The 19,558-nt window shown below is 37.8% G+C and overlaps 1 protein-coding gene across 1 annotated transcript in view; it reads right to left on the bottom strand.

Moving 5' to 3' along the window:
* Window positions 1–19,558, bottom strand: part of LOC128657435 (vomeronasal type-2 receptor 1-like) — a 216,234-nt gene that overhangs the window by 91,168 nt on the left and 105,508 nt on the right. The window lies entirely within an intron of this gene.

The raw sequence follows: 19,558 nt of genomic DNA, 5'->3' as shown, positions 1-19,558 counted from the left end.
TATGGAACATCTTTCACTAGTTGTCCTTGTGTATAGTTAATGGAACATTGTGAAATAGGGTGCAGAATTTAAATTTAGAATTTTCGTTAAATGGACAACTTAGACATCCCCATACTTTTGTTTTTTAGAATAAAACTTAAATATTGGCTTTAACTATTTTTGGGTTGAATTTGCACAGTTATTGATAATAAATAAGTTACCACAGGGATATGAAATTAGAGCAACACTGCTCAGGTACAAGGTGAAACATTCCAATACAAGCTTTGAAGAATGAAAATTAAAGGGAAAAAAGCTTGCTATAAGAGTACAACCCCCTATGCATTACACAACAGGAAATCTTCAGAATTACATTTTTCTGTAACTATCTAGTTAAATAGACTCACAAGCTATATTTTTAAATTATCTTTCCTGCAGATTTTATTACAAGACCAGAGACTCCTATTTTTGCATTCTCTCTTTTTACTACTCAATGCAGCTTTTAAAAGTAACAGAATGACATAAACAAACATATTAAAACAGCATAGAAAACAGATAACCACAATAAGTAGCTAGAGATAGAGCTAACTTATAACTCCAAGAAAAAAGTGACCAATCAGAGAAGGAATAGTGACCATAAACTGTCCAATGAGCATCCAAACTTCCTCTTTCTTTTTGCTGCTCAGCAAGATAAGTATTATAAATTTTATCTCCAATAAAGTTTATAGTTTTATTCAATATATTTGTTTATTTTCATTTAGTTATTATTCCTCATAGTTTGCATAATTTTGCCCCATTTCATTGTTTGGCTTATGCTATATTTAACAAACGTTTTAATGTTTTAAATTTGCTTCCGTTTTTTCGGCTATTTACTTTTTATATACATGAGAATACATTCCACTTCCCCTCCGGTTTTATATTTCAGTTAAAATAATACCCCATTACCTCCGGTTTCCGTTTTTCTGACTGAACTGTTTATCAGTCAGTCTCTCTCCTCCATTTCCCTCTGTCACTAATGTTCCGGTCGCCATTTTGTGGGCCGGACTTTCCTTCCCGCCCCCTCAGTCTGACGTGTTTTGCCTTCCCAGTCAGTCTGAGTTAGATTCACCTCACGACCGACAACATTTGTTGCCATCTTCCCTCACAAACAAAAGCAATTTATTTCACTAACCATTTCTTTGCCTACATTGCCATCTTGTGGTAATACTTCACAAGTTACTTTTGCATTATTAAGCGGTTTTTATATTTGTTAAATCACTCTAAGTGTTATTAATATATAAATTAATGGTAATTTAGATATTTTGTTCAAAATATTTCCTAATATATTTAAATTTTGTGCTTTTTAATTTATTAAGGAACTTTATAAAGTTGTATTTAAATTATAAATTAAAATTTTTTTCAGTTTATAAAATGTCTGAAAACCCAGAAAGTACTCCTCCTTTAACAGCACAGACTGTTCAAATTATGATTGATTCTTCAATGAACAATCTTTTCAATAAAATGTCTTCATTAATGGTCATTAAAGAAACTAAAAAATCTTTAAAGAGAAAAAATCCCTCAATTTCTGTAATTGCCAGCAAAAAGCTTATAACAAAATCTCGTCAGCTTTTGTCTGACACCGCAATTCCTCGCAGCAAGGGAACAAAAACTGCTGCTAACAGAACCCCAAATCCCAGGGGTGTCCAAATGGGAGATAATAACACAAGTACAATATTTAAAGAAAATGAAAATAATGTTGAAAAATCATCCTCTGAGGATAACAACTCTGAGGATGGTAGTTATACAGATTTAAACTCAGATTCTTTAGATGTAGAATCTGAAAATTCAGATTATACCCCTGCTATTAAAAGGCATAAGAAAATGCATAAAAAATTAAAAGAATATATTGAGGAGGAGACAGAATTCACAGATTGTCTGGGTATTCCAAGATTTAATCCTGATGAGCTTCACCATCCCCGCTCTGCGGAATGGTGCCCCAATATAGAGGTGGCAAAATTTATCGACTTCCAGCTCAGGAAACCTTTAAAGAAACAGTCTCGCAATAAGATGAGAGCGGAATGTCCTCGCCCATTACTCCCTAAAAATGCATCAATCACCCCTGAGGTTGACCCTAAAATCCTTAAGTTCATTGGTGCCCCAGGTTACAAAGTTAAAAAAGGAATTGATAGATCCTGGAGGATTTGTCAAGATAAATTGTTAGACTCCATAGGCCCCCTGACCAAGTTATTCGAACTTTCAGAACAGGGTGTTGCAGAGAATGCCCCATTGGATCCATATGTTGTCAGAGAATGGGTCCAACGGCTCCTATGCTTTATAGGCAATACAAATGCTGCCATGACCCTAGAGAGACGACGAAATATATTGCGAAAAATCGATCCAAAAATATCGGATTTCGCTTCCAATGAAATATCCCCGGATGACAATGGGTTGTTATTTGGTGACTCTTATTTGAAAGAGCTCAATCAATACGTGAACACCTTTTCAAATCTCAATAAGGTTAAAACTTCTGTTAAAAAGATTTTTTACCCTAATCAGAGTTTCTCTGACAGGGCCGGGAGAGGCAGAGGCCGCTTTCCCGGCCGTCAACCATTCCTATCCAGGTCTCATTATAACCAGTCCCATCAACCCTATTATTCTACCCAACATCAATATCAATTCAGCAGAAGTTTCCAAGAGCCTACAACCTCAACAACTTTCTTCCCAGCAAGGAGCCGCCCTTGGAACCAAAGAGGCTTCAGGGGTAGATCAAGAGCAAGACAAGCTCCAGGTAAGATTATTGGTTCCCCCTCAAATCCCTTCTTCCCGAAACAGAATTGGTGGCAGAATCGCTTTATTTGCCCAAAACTGGGCTTCAATCACTTCCGACCCTTGGGTTCTTCAAGCGGTATCAGGAATTTTCATAGAATTTATTTCCCTTCCCATTCAAATAAAATTTCCACAACCAATTCATTTTTCCCAAATAGACAAAATTCTGGTACAAAAAGAAATTTTTTCCCTTTCTTCCAAAAAAGCTATTCTTCCGGTCCATCATCCTCAAGATTGTTATTTAAGCAATCTTTTTCTTGTCAAAAAGAAAAACAACCAATTCAGACCAGTTATAAATCTGAAATCTTTAAATGCTTACGTTGTTTACCATCATTTCAAGATGGAAGGCATTCACTTATTAAGAGAATGCCTAAGGGAAAACGATTGGTTAGTTCGTTTAGATCTCACAGACGCCTATTTAACCGTACCAATCGCTCAAGAGCACTGGAAATTTTTAACCTTCCGTTGGGAAGATCAGTTTTGGAATTTCACCTGTCTTCCTTTCGGCCTATCCTCTGCTCCTTGGATTTTCACAAAATTACTCAAACCTGTAATAGCTTGGTTGAGACTTCGAGGTGTCCGTCTAATTATTTATTTGGATGACATACTTATTATGGACCAGAATTTCCTCTCACTCCAGAACCATCTGTTTTCAACAGTTTCCCTTTTGGAATCTCTGGGTTTCATAGTAAACAAACAGAAATCAGTTCTGGTTCCTACCAAATCTTTAATCTTTTTAGGTTTCAAGATAGATACAATCCTTTCCACTTTGAGTCTCCCATTAGACAAAGTGAAGAATATAAAGAAAGAGATTTCCAAAACTTTATCCAAAGATTCAGTCCCCATCAGAACTATAGCCAGGATAGTAGGGTTACTTTCATCCTCTATTCAGGCTATTTTTCCTGCCCCTCTTCATTATCGCGAACTTCAAAGATTGAAAATCCTTCATTTGAGAAAAGGTTTTTCCTACTCTCATTTGATTCCCATATCTCCAGAAGCGAAAGAAGAACTCTCTTGGTGGCTTTCACATTTAGAGGCCTGGAACGGCAGAGCCATTTTTGGCAAAACTCCGGATTTCATCATCGAATCCGATGCCAGCATTTCAGGCTGGGGAGCTCGTTGCGGTCCTTCCATCACAGGTGGCAAATGGACTCTGGAAGAAAAACGCTTTCATATAAATTGTTTAGAATTATTGGCTGGCTCGTTTGCAGTCAAGAGTTTTGCAAAGTCTTCTTCTCCAGTTTCTATTTTACTGCGCATGGACAATATATCTGCGGTGCAGTATCTCAATCGTTTGGGAGGCACCAAGTCCAGGGATCTGTCCAATATCACCAAAGATTTTATCCATCTTTGTTTGGACAGGAACATTTCAGTCAGAGCAGAATATATTCCAGGACAATCGAATTCAATGGCGGATTGGGGATCTCGTCATTTGACGGATTTCAGCGATTGGAAATTGGACAGGAGTCTTTTTCTCTCTCTCCAATCTCTCAGGGGTCGCTTTTGTTTGGATCTTTTCGCATCCAGGACAAATTTTCAAATCCTTCCTTATTTCAGCTGGCGCCCAGATCCGGAAGCACCTGCCATAGATGCTTTTCTCCATCCATGGCCGCGTCTGGGAGTCTACGCGTTTCCTCCATTCTCGATGATCCCGAGGACAATTTCGATTGTCCGCAGGGATCTCCTTCGTCTAATGATTGTGACCCCTCTTTGGCCGACACAGTCATGGTATCCATCCCTTCTGGAAATGTCCATAGATCTCCCAATTCTTCTTCCTTGTCTTCCCCATCTTCTAACGGATCCAGAGGGCAATTATCACGATCTAGTCCTTCAAGGTTCTCTTCTCCTGGTAGCATGGACGATCTCAGGGGACCCTGGGCTCTCCGAGGCCTTTCGGCTGGAGCAAGATCCCTCTTTCAGGAATCTTGGGCCCCGGGCACTCGTAGATGCTACTTTGCCGCTTGGTCTAAATGGTCTAGCTGGTGCTTGCAAAGGAATCTGGATCCCATTTCTTCAGATTTAACTGACATTATTAATTACTTATCACACCTTTTTGATTTAGGTTTAGCATATAGAACCATCAATGTCCATCGCTCAGCTATTTCTGCTAGGCATATTTTGGTTAATAATGTTCCTGTAGGTAAACATCCTTTAGTTTGTAGAATCCTCAAAGCCATGAGACTAAAACGACCTCCAGTTCCTAAACATGAATTTTTCTGGGATGTGGACTTAATTTTTTCCCTTTTTAAGTCCTGGCCACATAATGCCTCATTATCTTTTAAACAACTCACAGTTAAACTCGCCACTCTTCTTTGCCTAATTTCTTTCAGAAGAGTTTCTGACGTTAAAGCCCTAGACTGGAATGCTAAACGCTTCTCTCCGGAGGGTGTTACTTTCTTCATTTCAAGAAGAACTAAAACCCTTTCCACATCTATCTTTTACCCTTACCTTCCTTCTGAACCTTCCCTTTGTGTGGTTGAATGTTTGAAATCTTACGAATCCAAAACTTTACCTTTTAGAAATCCTTCTAATAACCAACTTTTAATTTCCTTTATTCCCCCTCATGCTGCTGTATCCTCTACTTCCATAGCGAGATGGGTTAAATGGGTCATGAAAGAAGCTGGGATCGATATTTCTTTCTCAGCCCATTCAGTTAGAGGTTCTGCTGCTTCTAAAGCCTTTTTGAAGTCTGCTCCACTTCAGCGGATTTTGGATGCGGCAGATTGGTCTTCAGACTCTACCTTTAAACAATTCTATTTCAGACCCATTCAACATGCCTCACTTAACTTATTTTCTTAAATAGTTTATGATAGGATTGATGTGCTTTAAACTTGCAAAAATAGGAGTCTCTGGTCTTGTAATAAAATTCCGATTATCCTAATATTTTGAAGGTATAATCTAGATTTTATTAAAGACACAGAGACGAGTATTTTCCCTCCTCAATTGTGTTTGATACCCTCCCTTTAAGGATTGTTATATGGTTATTATTACTTATTTTTCTTATTTTGACAGTTTCCATCTGAAAGAAATCCTTTCCTTAAATCGGGATTTGTACCTTCTGTTCAAGAGGATTTTCACCTTACAAGTATCCTTAAATCCAAGTCTTCTTCTGCAATCAAGTTCTTATCCCACAAGTTGTTCTTCAATCAAACTTTCAACTGTTATACATTTGTTTTGTTCTGTTTAGGACTTTTTGGACTGTTACTAGTTCTAAAAATTTTTCCATTGGTGAGCATCAGTCAAGAAAGAGGAAGTTTGGATGCTCATTGGACAGTTTATGGTCACTATTCCTTCTCTGATTGGTCACTTTTTTCTTGGAGTTATAAGTTAGCTCTATCTCTAGCTACTTATTGTGGTTATCTGTTTTCTATGCTGTTTTAATATGTTTGTTTATGTCATTCTGTTACTTTTAAAAGCTGCATTGAGTAGTAAAAAGAGAGAATGCAAAAATACTCGTCTCTGTGTCTTTAATAAAATCTAGATTATACCTTCAAAATATTAGGATAATCGGAATTTCTTAGTGCTTAAATCAAGGACATAACATTTCTCAATGTCTCATTTATATTTGACAATTAATAAAGGGACATGAAACCCAATTTTGTTTCTGTGATGATTCAGACAGAGCATGTTATTTTAAACAACTTTCCAATTTACTTCTATTATCTAATTTGTTTTGTTCAGGAACTGCTGTTTGGTGGCTGCACATACTGTATATGCCTTATGTTATTTGCTCACTCAATGCATTCATCGGACTCCAGTAGTGCATTGCTGCTTCATCAACAAATGGTACCAAGATAATGAAGCAAGTAAATTAGAACGTTGTTTAAAATTGCATACTCTGTCTGAATCATGAATGAAACATTTTGGGTTTTATGTCCTTTTAAGACATATCTAACCAGAGTATCTAAAAAAAAATTAAAAATAAATATATATATATAATGGCCCCTAGTTATCAAGCCGTCAACCTCAAATACGCTGGAATTCCGCAGCGTATTTGTGGCGAGGCTGATTCGCCTAAGTTATCAAGCCCTTTACACCGGCAAAAGTAGAATTTTGTGACGTAAGCTTCGATCCGCCGGACTCAGTCCGACACAGATTGATTCTTACGTCACTCCAGATGTTCCGCACACAAGTACGGCACAATCTGACTACTTTTGCTACTTATCAAAAAACTAGCAGGTACGCTCGGCACTTTTCTGGCCCAGCGTACCTGGTTTTCAAACCGCCGTCCTGGAGGCGGCGGATCCCATAGGAATCAATGGGAGTCTGACCATAGCAAAAGTTCATGTTCGCTGCTGCTCGACATCCCATTGATTTATTTTACAGGTAATTTTGTATTTCTTTTAGCTAGGTAGTTATTAAATAGTTAATAACTATTTAATAACTATTCTAACTAGCTAAAATAAATACAAAGTTGCCTGTAAAATAAATATAAATCCTAAAATAGCTACAATGTAATTATTAATTACATTGTAGCTATCTTAGGCTTTATTTTACAGGTAAGTATTTAGTTTTAAATAGGAATAATTTATTTAAGTATAGTGTAGTGTTAGGTGTAATTGTAACTTAGGTTAGTTTTTATTTTACAGGTTAATTTCTCTTTATTTTAACTAGGTAGCTATTAAATAGTTAATAACTATTTAATAGCTATTGTACCTAGTTAAAATAAATTGAAATTTGCCTGTAAAATAAAAATAATCCTAAAATAGCTACAATATAATTATTATTTATATTGTAGCTATATTAGGGTTTATTTTAAAGGTATTTGGTTTTAAATAGGAATAATTAATTTAATAAGAGTTAAATTTATTTAGATGTATTTAATTAATATTTAAGTTAGGGGGTGTTAGGGTTAGGGTTAGACTTAGGTTTAGGGGTTAATAATTTTATTATAGTGGCGGAGGTGTAGGGGGGGCAGGATAGGGGTTAATAAATGTATTATAGGTTGCGGCGGTATAGGGGGGGCAGGATAGGGGTTAATAAATTTATTATAGGTGGCGACGGTGTAGGGGGGGCAGGATAGGGGTTAATAAGTTTAATATAGGTGGCGGCGGGGTCCGGGAGTGGCGGTTTAGGGGTTAATACATTTATTTAGTTGCGGCGGGGTCCGGGATCGGCAGGATAGGGGTTAATAAATTTATTATAGGTGGCGGCGGTATAGGGGGGGCATGATAGGGGTTACTATAGGTCAATCAACAAAGTTTGTCTAGGAGCCTGGTTCCAGCAGCACCATGCACACCCACTAATGTTACACTTCTCTCCAAAAAATGTAACCAGTAACAAAAGTTAAAAAGAGGGGAGATTGTAGGAGGCGCTCAAAGAGCTGTCTGCTATTAAATATGTCCTTACAAATATATATTATGTTGAATCAAAAGTTTTTTTAAAAGTCAAAATCAAATCACTTTAAAATCAAGGAAAAAATCAAGGAAAAATAGAGAAATATCTTCTTCCAATCATATGTGCCTGAGGTTTACTTTAAGAGAAGTTCTTTTAGAAAGTTACCTTCAAATATTTAAATTTGAACATAAAATTTTTTTGAACATAAAAAATCTTCACACAAATTATAAACACATCAAAATATTTATTAAACACTCTAAAATTCTGACAATTATTCCTATATTTTTCAGACACCGGTGTCTTAATTTCACTTACTATTCTATATGGGAATTAAAAATACAACTAGAGTTAAAATCAATTAATTCAGTTGATACATTTAATTAATAACAATTGACTTAGTTGATACAAATAGTCTCAGTATGCAAGCTTTTATATTCAAATACCTCATATAAAACAGAGAATTATACCAAAGAAGAAGATACAGCGAATGAATACAAATGTACTTAAAGGGACAGTCAACCTTGACAATAATGTGTTCCCTATCATTAGTTTGGTCCTTAATAAGGTCTCCTACCTGTGTCCCAGTACGCTGCTCAGAACAGTCTGAATGTTATTTTCATATGATTGCCGAGGTTTGCCGTTTGAAAATGGCCCCCCAACTGCTCCTACCGCCGTCTTCTTCATTCTCAGGCCTCTTCGTTTTCTGTTTTTCAAATTTCGTGCCTGTGTACGTTTATGACGTTGATTACGTCACCACATTGTGCACCTATTAACTGCGCATGCGCAAAACCCCCACCGGAAGTGTTGGGGAGCGTTTTAAAGCTTGCACCATCAGAAGCCAGCCCGATCGATTTGAGCGTCAGAGATGTGAGTATCTGGGTGCTGGTTTCTGTTTTATATATACACATGAGGATGATCCTGGCCACATGGATGCTAGAGGTTTTGGGGCATTTTGAGGCGAGCCCGGGTGGGATTGTGCGAGTGCGAGTGACAAATTGTTCCCTAGGAACTAAATTGGCATACAAAAGTTCCGGGTGAACTTGTGCAGTGACGTCACCGGCTTGACAATGCGCATGCGCATGCGTCGGGGTACGATTATTTGCGAGCCCATAGAGACACCGCTCAGTGTTTTGCAAAGGAGACATGAGTGATGTCATTGGAGGAGGAGTTGGGGGCCATTTTAAAACGGCAAACATCGGCATTCTTATGAAAATAACAATCACACCGTTGTGAGCAGCGTTCTGGGACACAGGTAGGAGACCTTATTAAGGACCAAACTAATGATAGGGAACACATTATTGTCAAGGTTGACTGTCCCTTTAAATCGTGTATTCAATCTGAAACAATTTGGTCAATACAGTTCTCCTTTTTGTGCCTTTTACACAAGTTTTAATTCGTTTTTTTGTATCCACAAATTAGTCAGTATATTGAAATAAAGCAAAGGATCCCTTTTTTTTCCTAGGCAATGTTTTTATAAAATCCAAGCCTCTTAATGTCACTTAAAGATACGGTTTTACAATACCTGTCATCTCTTGAAGTTCGAATATCACTGTTTAGTAATTCACTCAGTCACAAGCTGTTGATGTTTGGCTACCAGGAGCCGTTACTCACCAATCAGCTTCTCAGGTCTGTATAGTGACCTGAGACCTTTTAAGCTGTTCAAGCAGAGACATCAGAGGCGTAAGAGCTGCTTTGAGTTACAGATCTTCAAACAATATGAGTCAAAACAAAAAATCAATCCCTCCGGTCCCAGGGAACAGTTATCCACAGTCTGTGTGTTTCACTGTTCACAAAGTTCAGTTTCAATCGCCCGATGTTCAGAGGCAGAGGGGAGGGGGGGCGAGGTTACTAGGTATTATGTAGGTGGCGGTGGGCTCCGGGAGCGGCGGTTTAGGGGTTAATACATTTATTATAGTTGTGGCGGTGTCCGGGAGCGGCGGTTTAGGGGTTAATAACTTTATTTAGTTGCGGGGGGCGCCGGTATAGGGGGTAGAACAGTGTAGTTAGTGTGGGTGCTTAGTGACAGCTTGTCAATAAAGCTGTAAAAAAGCCAAAGAGCAGCGAGATCGGATGAGTGATAACTATTACAGTCCGCTGCTCATCGCCCCGTACTTGGTGCGCAGCTTTTTGACAGCTTTATTGATAACTTTGGCGAGCGTATTCAGGTCCGCGGCGGCGATGGTAGGCGAACTTAGGCGGGCGTATTGGGGCCGGCGAAGGCAGGTAAGTAGACACGTTGATAACTAGAGGCCAATATATGTAATAAAATGATACCAAATGAAGGAACCCGGAAAAAAATAATGTAAACGATAGCTGCTGGTGCAACGCCGCCAGCAGGGGGGTGTCAATCAACCCGATCGTACTCGATCGAGTTGATTTCCGGCGATATGTGTCCGCCTGCTCAGAGCAGGCAGACAAGTTATGGAGCAGCGGTCTTTGTGACCGATGCTTCATAACTGCTTTTTCTGGCGAGTCTGAAGACTCGCCAGAAACAGGGACCATCAAGCTCCATACGGAGCTTGTTAAATAGAGCCCACTGAGTGGATAACCATGCATCTAAGAGACACTTTTTCTGTTAGTGTAGTTAGTGTGGAGAGCCTAATATCTTTTTAAACATTGGTTCTACTACTACTATCCCTCTAACATATTTTTTATTCAAGACAAAACCTAGCAAAAATATTCAACTTTTGATTTTAATCATACATTATAAAATAATAAACTGGGAACAAAGGGGAAGCCTTTAAAATAAATTGACTGGACATTTCTGATTTCATTTAATTTGAAAAATGATTGTAATGGGTCATCTGGTGTGTGCAGTGGTCTGACTCTCTGGAATATTAGACAACTGTCGTCATGCTGACTTCACTCTTCACTGCATTGTGAATAAACTTGTGTGAAGTACAGTATGTAAAACAGGAACAGTGACTTTAAATAGGATATATGATGGTGACTACTACTGTATATATTGCAAAGTATTTTTCATTAAACTGCCTTTGCAATCTGTTACATGAATTATGGTGGCTCCTGCCCATTTGGTCAATTCCATCTTCAGTTGTCAAGATGCTGAATTAGTCTATTCCTGGCTACAAATATTAAGTCAGATCTACAGTTTTTAATTTGCTGGCCTAGTCTATTACTGGCTGTCAGTTTTATCAAGTCCAGTTTTCAGTTGTCCAATTGCTGTTCCACTCCATTTATGGCTACAACTATTGATACATCGTTTATTCCAGTCTGAAGTTGCTGACCCAGTCTTTTTTCTGACTATAAGTATTGCCAGTTCTAGTTCTTAGTTCCCAAATTGGTGAATTAGGGGTTGTTACCAATCTATGTCACTTTGTTTTTGGTGGGCACTTTTCATTTCAATGCTACCACAATAGTGGGTTTTGGCTGTTTCTCGGAGACCTCAAAAAAGCTCTATTTTTGCCATGGATACAAAAAGTTCTCTGCTATTACAATTCATAATCTGGATACTTTTCAACAGTTTTTCAAGACCATTTTATACTTATTGAGTTCAACACCTAAAGGCAATACATAAAGTTCTGAACTGGTCTTTTTGACTTTGCAGGTATTCCAAGACAATTGTTAGATGTGTATTTGTATATGTGGTATTGGTTAAAGAGATACTGAACCCAAATTTTTTCTTTCGTGATTCAGATAGAGCATGCAATTTTAAGCAACTTTCTAATTTACTCCTATTATCATTTTTTTCTACGCTCTTTTGCTATCTTTATTTGAAAAAGAAAGTCCAGAACCCTGGACAGCATTTGTTTATTGGTGGATGAATTTATCCCCCAATCAGCAAGAACAACCCAGGTTGTTCACTAAAAATGGGCCAGCATCTAAACTTATATTCTTGCTTTTCAAATAAAGATACCAAGAGAATGAAGAACATTTGCTAATAGGAGTAAATTAGAAAGTTGCTTAAAATTGCATGCTCTATCTGAATCACAAAATAAAAAAATGTGGGTTCAGTGTCCCTTTAATTTGAAGCTCTATTCACTGATATTGTATAATTTGTCTGCAGTGGGCAAGACACACATTTACATAAGTATATGTTTTAATATGCAATATTCTGTACAGCTAAGGGGATATTAAGGAGAAGTGAGAAAATGGAAATCAGGACCCCAACAGTTAGAAATGGCTAGTAGCAATCACTTTCTGTAAATGTTTCAAATTCACACTTGCAATTGGCAGTTTCAGTACAGTCATCTTCATAAAAGGGCTTTCAAATGCGATCTTACTTTTGTGACCGGCTTTGTAATGGAACTGCGCCTCTGTGATTCCAAACAGGATTTGTTACCGCAAAGACAAAACTCACGGCAGTGCAGTTTCTAGTTTTTGCATTAACACTAATAAAATGCCGATCACAAAGGTACAGTTTTTTTTTTTAAAAGTCCATTCTTGAAGGTGAAATCCCGCTTGAAAGCCACAAATGCATGTTTAAAAAATGAGTTATACTTGCGCCCTCTGCAGACTTCTTAGGCATAGGAATTTGCATTATATATCACAAATGCATGTTTCCTTTTTATATCCCCACCACGAAGAAGCAATCCAGTTTAAAAGCCTAATATTTTGTCTGTTACATTATTGCAATGGAGCGATTTCATGATTTCCAGAGTGAGAAGTTAGAACTGTCCAATTTTAGAAGATGAAATAAGTTAATTTCTTTCTAATTGAAACCCGTAGGGTTCTTGATTTCAAGTGCATATCTTGCCAAACTAGAAAAGGTGTTTCTTCTATCAGTAATTACAAATATTTTTTTTTACATTTAACTTTTAAAAGCATCAAAAAATTAAAGAGCAAACATGATCATTATAGCCATCATGCCTATACAAATTGCATATATTGTTTACCCGTGATCAGAATGAATTCAGATTACAGTAGGTTAATCTTATACATGTAAATTATGATTTGATTTACACACTGTACAGACGGGTAGTTCAAAAGAACTGTAATGTAGCTTTAGGATTAATTGATCTCAAGTGGTCCAAAATAGGTTTCTTGACCATTTCTAATTTTCTTTCTTTTTTTTTTGTATTATTATTTTTTTTTTTTTTGAGTGATTACCTCTATGTATTGGTATTGCAAAACCCCCAGTTATTTATTTTTTATTTTACTTGGTTGAAAGGGACACTGAACCCAAATTATTTTCTTTTGTGATTCAGATAGAGCATGCAATTTTAAGCAACTTTCTAATTTACTCCTATTATCAATTTTTCTTTGTTCTTTTGCTATCTTTATTTGAAAAATAAGGCATCTAAGCTATTTTTTGGTTTAGAACTATGGACAGCACTTGTTTATTGGTGGGTGAATTTATCCACAAATCAGCAAGAACAACCCAGGTTGTTCACCAAAAATGGGCCGGCATCAAAACTTAGAATTATTTCTTTTTAAATAAAGATACCAAGAGAATGAAGATAATTTGATAATAGGAGTAAATTAGAAAGTTGCTTAAAATTGCATGCTCTATCTGAATCACGAAACAAAAAAATTTGGGTTCAGTGTCCCTTTAACCACATCAGCTGTCTTTGTGTCATGGCACACAACAAATTTTGGTTATATAGATGTTTACGGAAAACTCTATGGGCTAGATTTATTAAGCTGTGAATGTAGCTGTTTCCAAGCAAGCCTTCGAATACTATGGGGATGATTGACACCCCCTGCTAGCGAATGTGCAGGGGGCAGCATTGCACAAGCACTTCACCAGAAATGCTTGTGCAATGTAAAGTGCAGACAGCGTATGCTGTCAGCTTTTAGCGATGTTGGGGGGACATGATCATGTCCGAGCAACAGTATATTAATCTACCCCTATATCTCAGCTCAGAATGGTGCTAGCTCCTTGGAACAAAAACTGATCTCTAGATCTCATTACAATGTACATGTACATATAAACATTTTGCACATTATGTTTCTTTAAGCTCTATATCTCAGCTCAGGATGGTGCTAGCTCCTTGGAACAAAACATTTATCACAGAAGGTGTATAGATAGGACTCTAGGGAGGCAAAACACATCAGACATTCTGTCCTGTATGTCTACCTGCATCTGTGGAGTTTTAAGGTGTTCCACAATAAAATTTGAAGATTTTACTTTTACTGATACTTGTCGTAGTGCCTGCTCTCTGCTTTTCTTTTGTGATTCTGCCGCTGCTACGGCACTACTGAGTGACCAGAGGATTTAGGTGATCTTTTGCAAGCTGGTTAATTTCCGCTTCTTCCGGTTTGGATAACCGTGAGAGACGCCGAGGTCAGTGGACAGTTTGTTTGCAAAAAAAAAACTAACACCCTTACTGCATTTTCTCAAGTAACCAAGTTCAATCCGATTGGCTGATCCAATCAGCCAATCAGATTGAGCTCGCATTCTATTGGCTGATCGGAACAGCCAATAGAATGCAAGCTCAATCTGATTGGCTGATTGGATCAGCCAATCGGATTGAACTTGATTCTGATTGGCTGATTCCATCAGCCCATCAGAATATTCCTACCTTAATTCCGATTGGCTTATAGAATCCTATCAGCCAATCGGAATTCGAGGGACGCCATCTTGGATGACGTCATTTAAAGGAACCGTCATTCGTCGTTCAGTAGTCGGCCAGGATGGATGTTCTGCGTCGGAGGTCTTCAGGATGCTGCCGCTCCACTCCGGATGGATGACGATAGAAGATGCCTCTTGGATGAAGACTTCAATCGGATGGAAGACCTCTTCTGCCCCGCTTGGATGAAGACTTTTACCGGATGGAGGACCTCTTCTTGCTCCGCTTGGATGAAGAATTTGGCTCGGCTGGGTGAAGACGACTCAAGGTAGGGAGATCTTCAGGGGCTTAGTGTTAGGTTTATTTAAGGGGGGTTTGGGTTAGATTAGGGGTATGTGGGTGGTGGGTTGTAATGTTGGGGGGGGTATTGTATGTTTTTTTTTACAGGCAAAAGAGCTGAACTTCTTGGGGCATGCCCCGCAAAGGGCCCTGTTCAGGGCTGGTAAGGTAAAAGAGCTTTGAACTTTAGTAATTTAGAATAGGGTAGGGCATTTTTTTATTTTGGGGGGCTTTGTTATTTTATTAGGGGGCTTAGAGTAGGTGTAATTAGTTTAAAATTGTTGTAATATATTTCTAATGTTTGTAAATATTTTTTTATTTTTTGTAACTTAGTTCTTTTTTATTTTTTGTACTTTAGTTAGTTTATTTCATTGTATTTATTTGTAGGAATTGTATTTAATTTATTTATTGATAGTGTAGTGTTAGGTTTAATTGTAGATAATTATAGGTATTTTATTTAATTAATTTATTGATAGTGTAGTGTTAGGTTTAATTGTAACTTAGGTTAGGATTTATTTTACAGGTACATTTGTAATTATTTTAAGTATTTTAGCTATTAAATAGTTCTTAACTATTTAATAGCTATTGTACCTGGTTAAAATAAATACAAAGTTACCTGTAAAATAAATATTAATCCTAAAATAGCTATAATATAATTATAATTTATATTGTAGCTATATTAGGATTTATTTTACAGGTAAGTATTTAGCTTTAAATAGGAATAATTTATTTAAGAAGAGTTAATTAATTTTGTTAGATTTAAATTATATTTAATTTAGGGGGGTGTTAGTGTTAGGGTTAGACTTAGCTTTAGGGGTTAATACATTTATTAGAATAGCGGTGAGCTCCGGTCGGCAGATTAGGGGTTAATAATTGAAGTTAGGTGTCGGCGATGTTAGGGAGGGCAGATTAGGGGTTAATACTATTTATTATAGGGCTAGTGAGGCGGATTAGGGGTTAATAACTTTATTATAGTAGTGCGGTCCGCTCGGCAGATTATGGGTTAATAAGTGTAGGCAGGTAGAGGCGACGTTGAGGGGGGAAGATTAGGGGTTAATAAATATAATATAGGGGTCGGCGGTGTTAGGGGCAGCAGATTAGGGGTACATAGCTATAATGTAGGTGGCGGCTCTTTGCGGTCGGCAGATTAGGGGTTAATTATTTAGGTAGCTGGCGGCGACGTTGTGGGGGGCAGGTTAGGGGTTAATAAATATAATACAGGGGTCGGCGGTGTTAGGGGCAGCAGATTAGGGGTACATAAGTATAACGTAGGTGGCGGCCGGCAGATTAGGGGTTAAAAAAATGTAATCGAGTGGCGGTGATGTGGGGGGACCTCGGTTTAGGGGTACATAGGTAGTTTATGGGTGTTAGTGTACTTTAGAGCACAGTAGTTAAGAGCTTTATGAACCGGCGTTAGCCCAGAAAGCTCTTAACTACTGACTTTTTTCTGCGGCTGGAGTTTTGTCGTTAGAATTCTAACGCTCACTTCAGACACGACTCTAAATACCGGAGTTAGAAAGATCCCATTGAAAAGATAGGATACGCAAATGACGTAAGGGGATCTGCGGTATGGAAAAGTCGCGGCTGAAAAGTGAGCGTTAGACCCTTTTTTGAGTGACTCCAAATACCGGCGGTAGCCTAAAACCAGCGTTAGGAGCCTCTAACGCCGGTTTTCACGGCTACCACCAAACTCCAAATCTAGGCCTTAGTTAGGCTCAAACTGATTTCTAAGCTCTTGAAGGCTGCGTTTTATCTTAGTGCATTTTGACAGTTAGACACTGCTAGTTCATGTGTGTCATAAAGATAAACATTGTGCTCACTCCTGTGGAGTTATTTATGAGTCAGCACTGATTGGCTAAATGCAAGTCTGTCAAAAGAACTGAGATAAGGGGGTAGTCTACAGAGGCTTAGATACAAGATAATCACAGAGGTAAAAAGTGTATTACTATAACAGTGTTGATGTCATGAACCGATCATTGCCGTGTCGCAGCAGCTCCCGGATATCTCTCTGTATCCGCCGCGTCATGTTGCTTAGTAACCTGACGCGGCCTTCCTGTGTTATGCCCCCCCACGCGTCACTGGCCTTTAAATCTCCGGCGGGACTTCTCTCTGGTGCCTGTTTGTCGGATAGCATTGCCTGCTTCCTGCTTCTTTTGGGTCCGTAAGTGTTTGCTCTTCTAACCTGCTTTTAAGGATAATATGACCATTGCCTGTCTGACTACTCTGCTGCCGAATCCCTTAACCTGCTTTAAAGGATAATTTGACCATTGCCTGCCTGACTACTCTGCTGCCGAATCCCTTAACCTGCTTTAAAGGGCATTTGACCATTGCTTTGCTTGACCACTCTATTGCCTCATCCTTAAACCCGCTTAAAGGGACATTGACCATTGCTTTGCCTAACCACTCTATTGCCTCATCCTTAAACCTGCTTAAAGGGACATTGACCATTGCTTTGCCTGACCTCTCTATTGCCACATTCTTAAACCTGCTTAAAGGGACATTGACCATTGCTTTGCCTAACCACTCTATTGCCTCATTCTTAAACCTGCTTAAAGGGACATTGACCATTGCTTTGCCTAACCACTCTATTGCCTCATCCTTAAACCTGCTTAAAGGGACATTGACTATTGCTTTGCCTGACCTCTCTATTGCCACATCCTTAAACCTGCTTAAAGGGACATTGACCATTGCTTTGCCTGACCACTCTAACGGATCATCCTCTGCCTGCTTTAAAGTGATACTGACCTCTGCTTTGCCTGACCACTCTAACGGATCATCCTCTGCCTTCTTTAAAGTGATACTGACCTCTGCTTTGTCTGACCACTCCAATGGATCATCCTCTGCCTGCATTAATGTGATACTGACCTCTGCTTTGCCTGACTATTCTAAAAGGAACATCCTTAACCTGCTTTAAGTTTCTGTACATTGTACTCCCTCATCTCATCCAGAACCTGTTCCGTGACCCTGCATCATCTGTGAGTACACAGTTTTGTTATCCTGCAATCTAACAGTTTTTTCTTTCCTGAGTAGGTCACATCCTGGTTTCCTCTCAGTGTGCTAGCGTGTGTTTAAATTATCATTCTACCAGTTGGGTCTAATCCTGGACTGATTCAATACGGCTGACAGTTGATTTAAACAATAAAAATTCTAGAGTAGACTGTCCCTTTAATGCATTGCTTCTTTATTCTTTTAATTGTGTGATATATGTAAAAGGGATCCTTTACCTAATATCAGCAATGTAGGTGGCAATGCTGCTTGGAATATATTACCAGCATCGCCACCAATTGCAATGTATAGTAAACACTAATGTCAACTGCTTGAAATATTTCCCCAGCTTACTCAACATTGAGATGATCCCTTTTGAATATCTTGCTGCTTGTGGCACTTTGGATCATCAGGGTTTTAAACTCTTCAATGAGTAAATGAGTAATAAAGGTCTGGCTCATTTCAAAGCAACGTTTTCACTCTTAAACAGTATGTTAGTTAATCGGATCAGAACTAACATGGTTCATTTTTTTCAAAAGCCTCTGAGATTAATTATTAACCATACCTGCAATTTGCATGAACTGAACACACGTTCACAAATTGGGAACTATTTAATAATCATTTATGATGGGAATGTTATATTATTAGTATTTAAGGGGGAATTACTTATTTATTTAATTAATTAATTTGTTAATTAATGAAAATTTAACATTATAACAATGTGCACTCATAAAATATTTTGATTTTGCTGTAAAAATGGTGTTTGTCCCACACTAGAGAGGCTACAAGTCAGGTTCTGTAACCCAAGTATTCTGCAAAATTTTGCAAATTGCCTGAACAAGCTACATAAGAAACAATTACTTTAAGGGATAAAAAGGTCAAAAGTGAAATGTGCATGAATGAATTTCCATTTTAAATAGAAATATTTTTACAATATACTTCTTTTAGTAAAAATGTGCCTAGTAAAAGTTATTAATGTTTTTAGCAGCATATGCACATATGCTTCGAGGGCTCTTGCATTAGTATTCAAACACTGCACCTTCTCAGAATGGCAGTAGTGGCTTGTATGACACAAATTAAGTCTTCATGGACACAATACTGTGAATGCTGGTGCATGGGCCCTCACAGCTCATGTGTCTATGCCATTTAATAGAAATATATTGTAAACATGCTTCTATTTAAAATTGACAACCATGCATATTTAAGTTTTGATCTTTCTATCCCTTTAAGCATAAACTCATTTACAGTTATCACTAAATGCCATAATCAAAGTAGTTAAAGGGACACTATACCTAAACATTTTCTTTCATGATTAAGGTAGAGAATGTAATTTTAAACAACATTCCAATTTACTTCTATTACCTAATTTGCTTTATTCTTTAGATATACTTTAATGAAGAAATAGCAATGCACACAGTGAACCAATCACAGGAGGCATCTATGTCCAGCTACCAATCAGCAGCTACTAAGCATATCTAGATATGCTTTTCAGCAAAGAATATCAAGAGAATGAAGCAAAATAGATAATAGAAGTAAATTAGAAAGTTGTTTATAATTGTATGCTCTTTCCAAATCACGAAAGAAAACATTTGGGTTTCATGTCCCTTTAAGATAAACATTCTCACCTGGGTTCTCAAAGAGTTTGT

Source organism: Bombina bombina, chromosome 4 (assembly GCF_027579735.1).
Source record: "Bombina bombina isolate aBomBom1 chromosome 4, aBomBom1.pri, whole genome shotgun sequence".
NCBI classification, from domain to species: Eukaryota; Metazoa; Chordata; class Amphibia; order Anura; family Bombinatoridae; genus Bombina; species Bombina bombina.
Note: the sequence above shows the minus strand (reverse complement) of the source record. Positions and strands in the feature narration are given on the sequence as shown.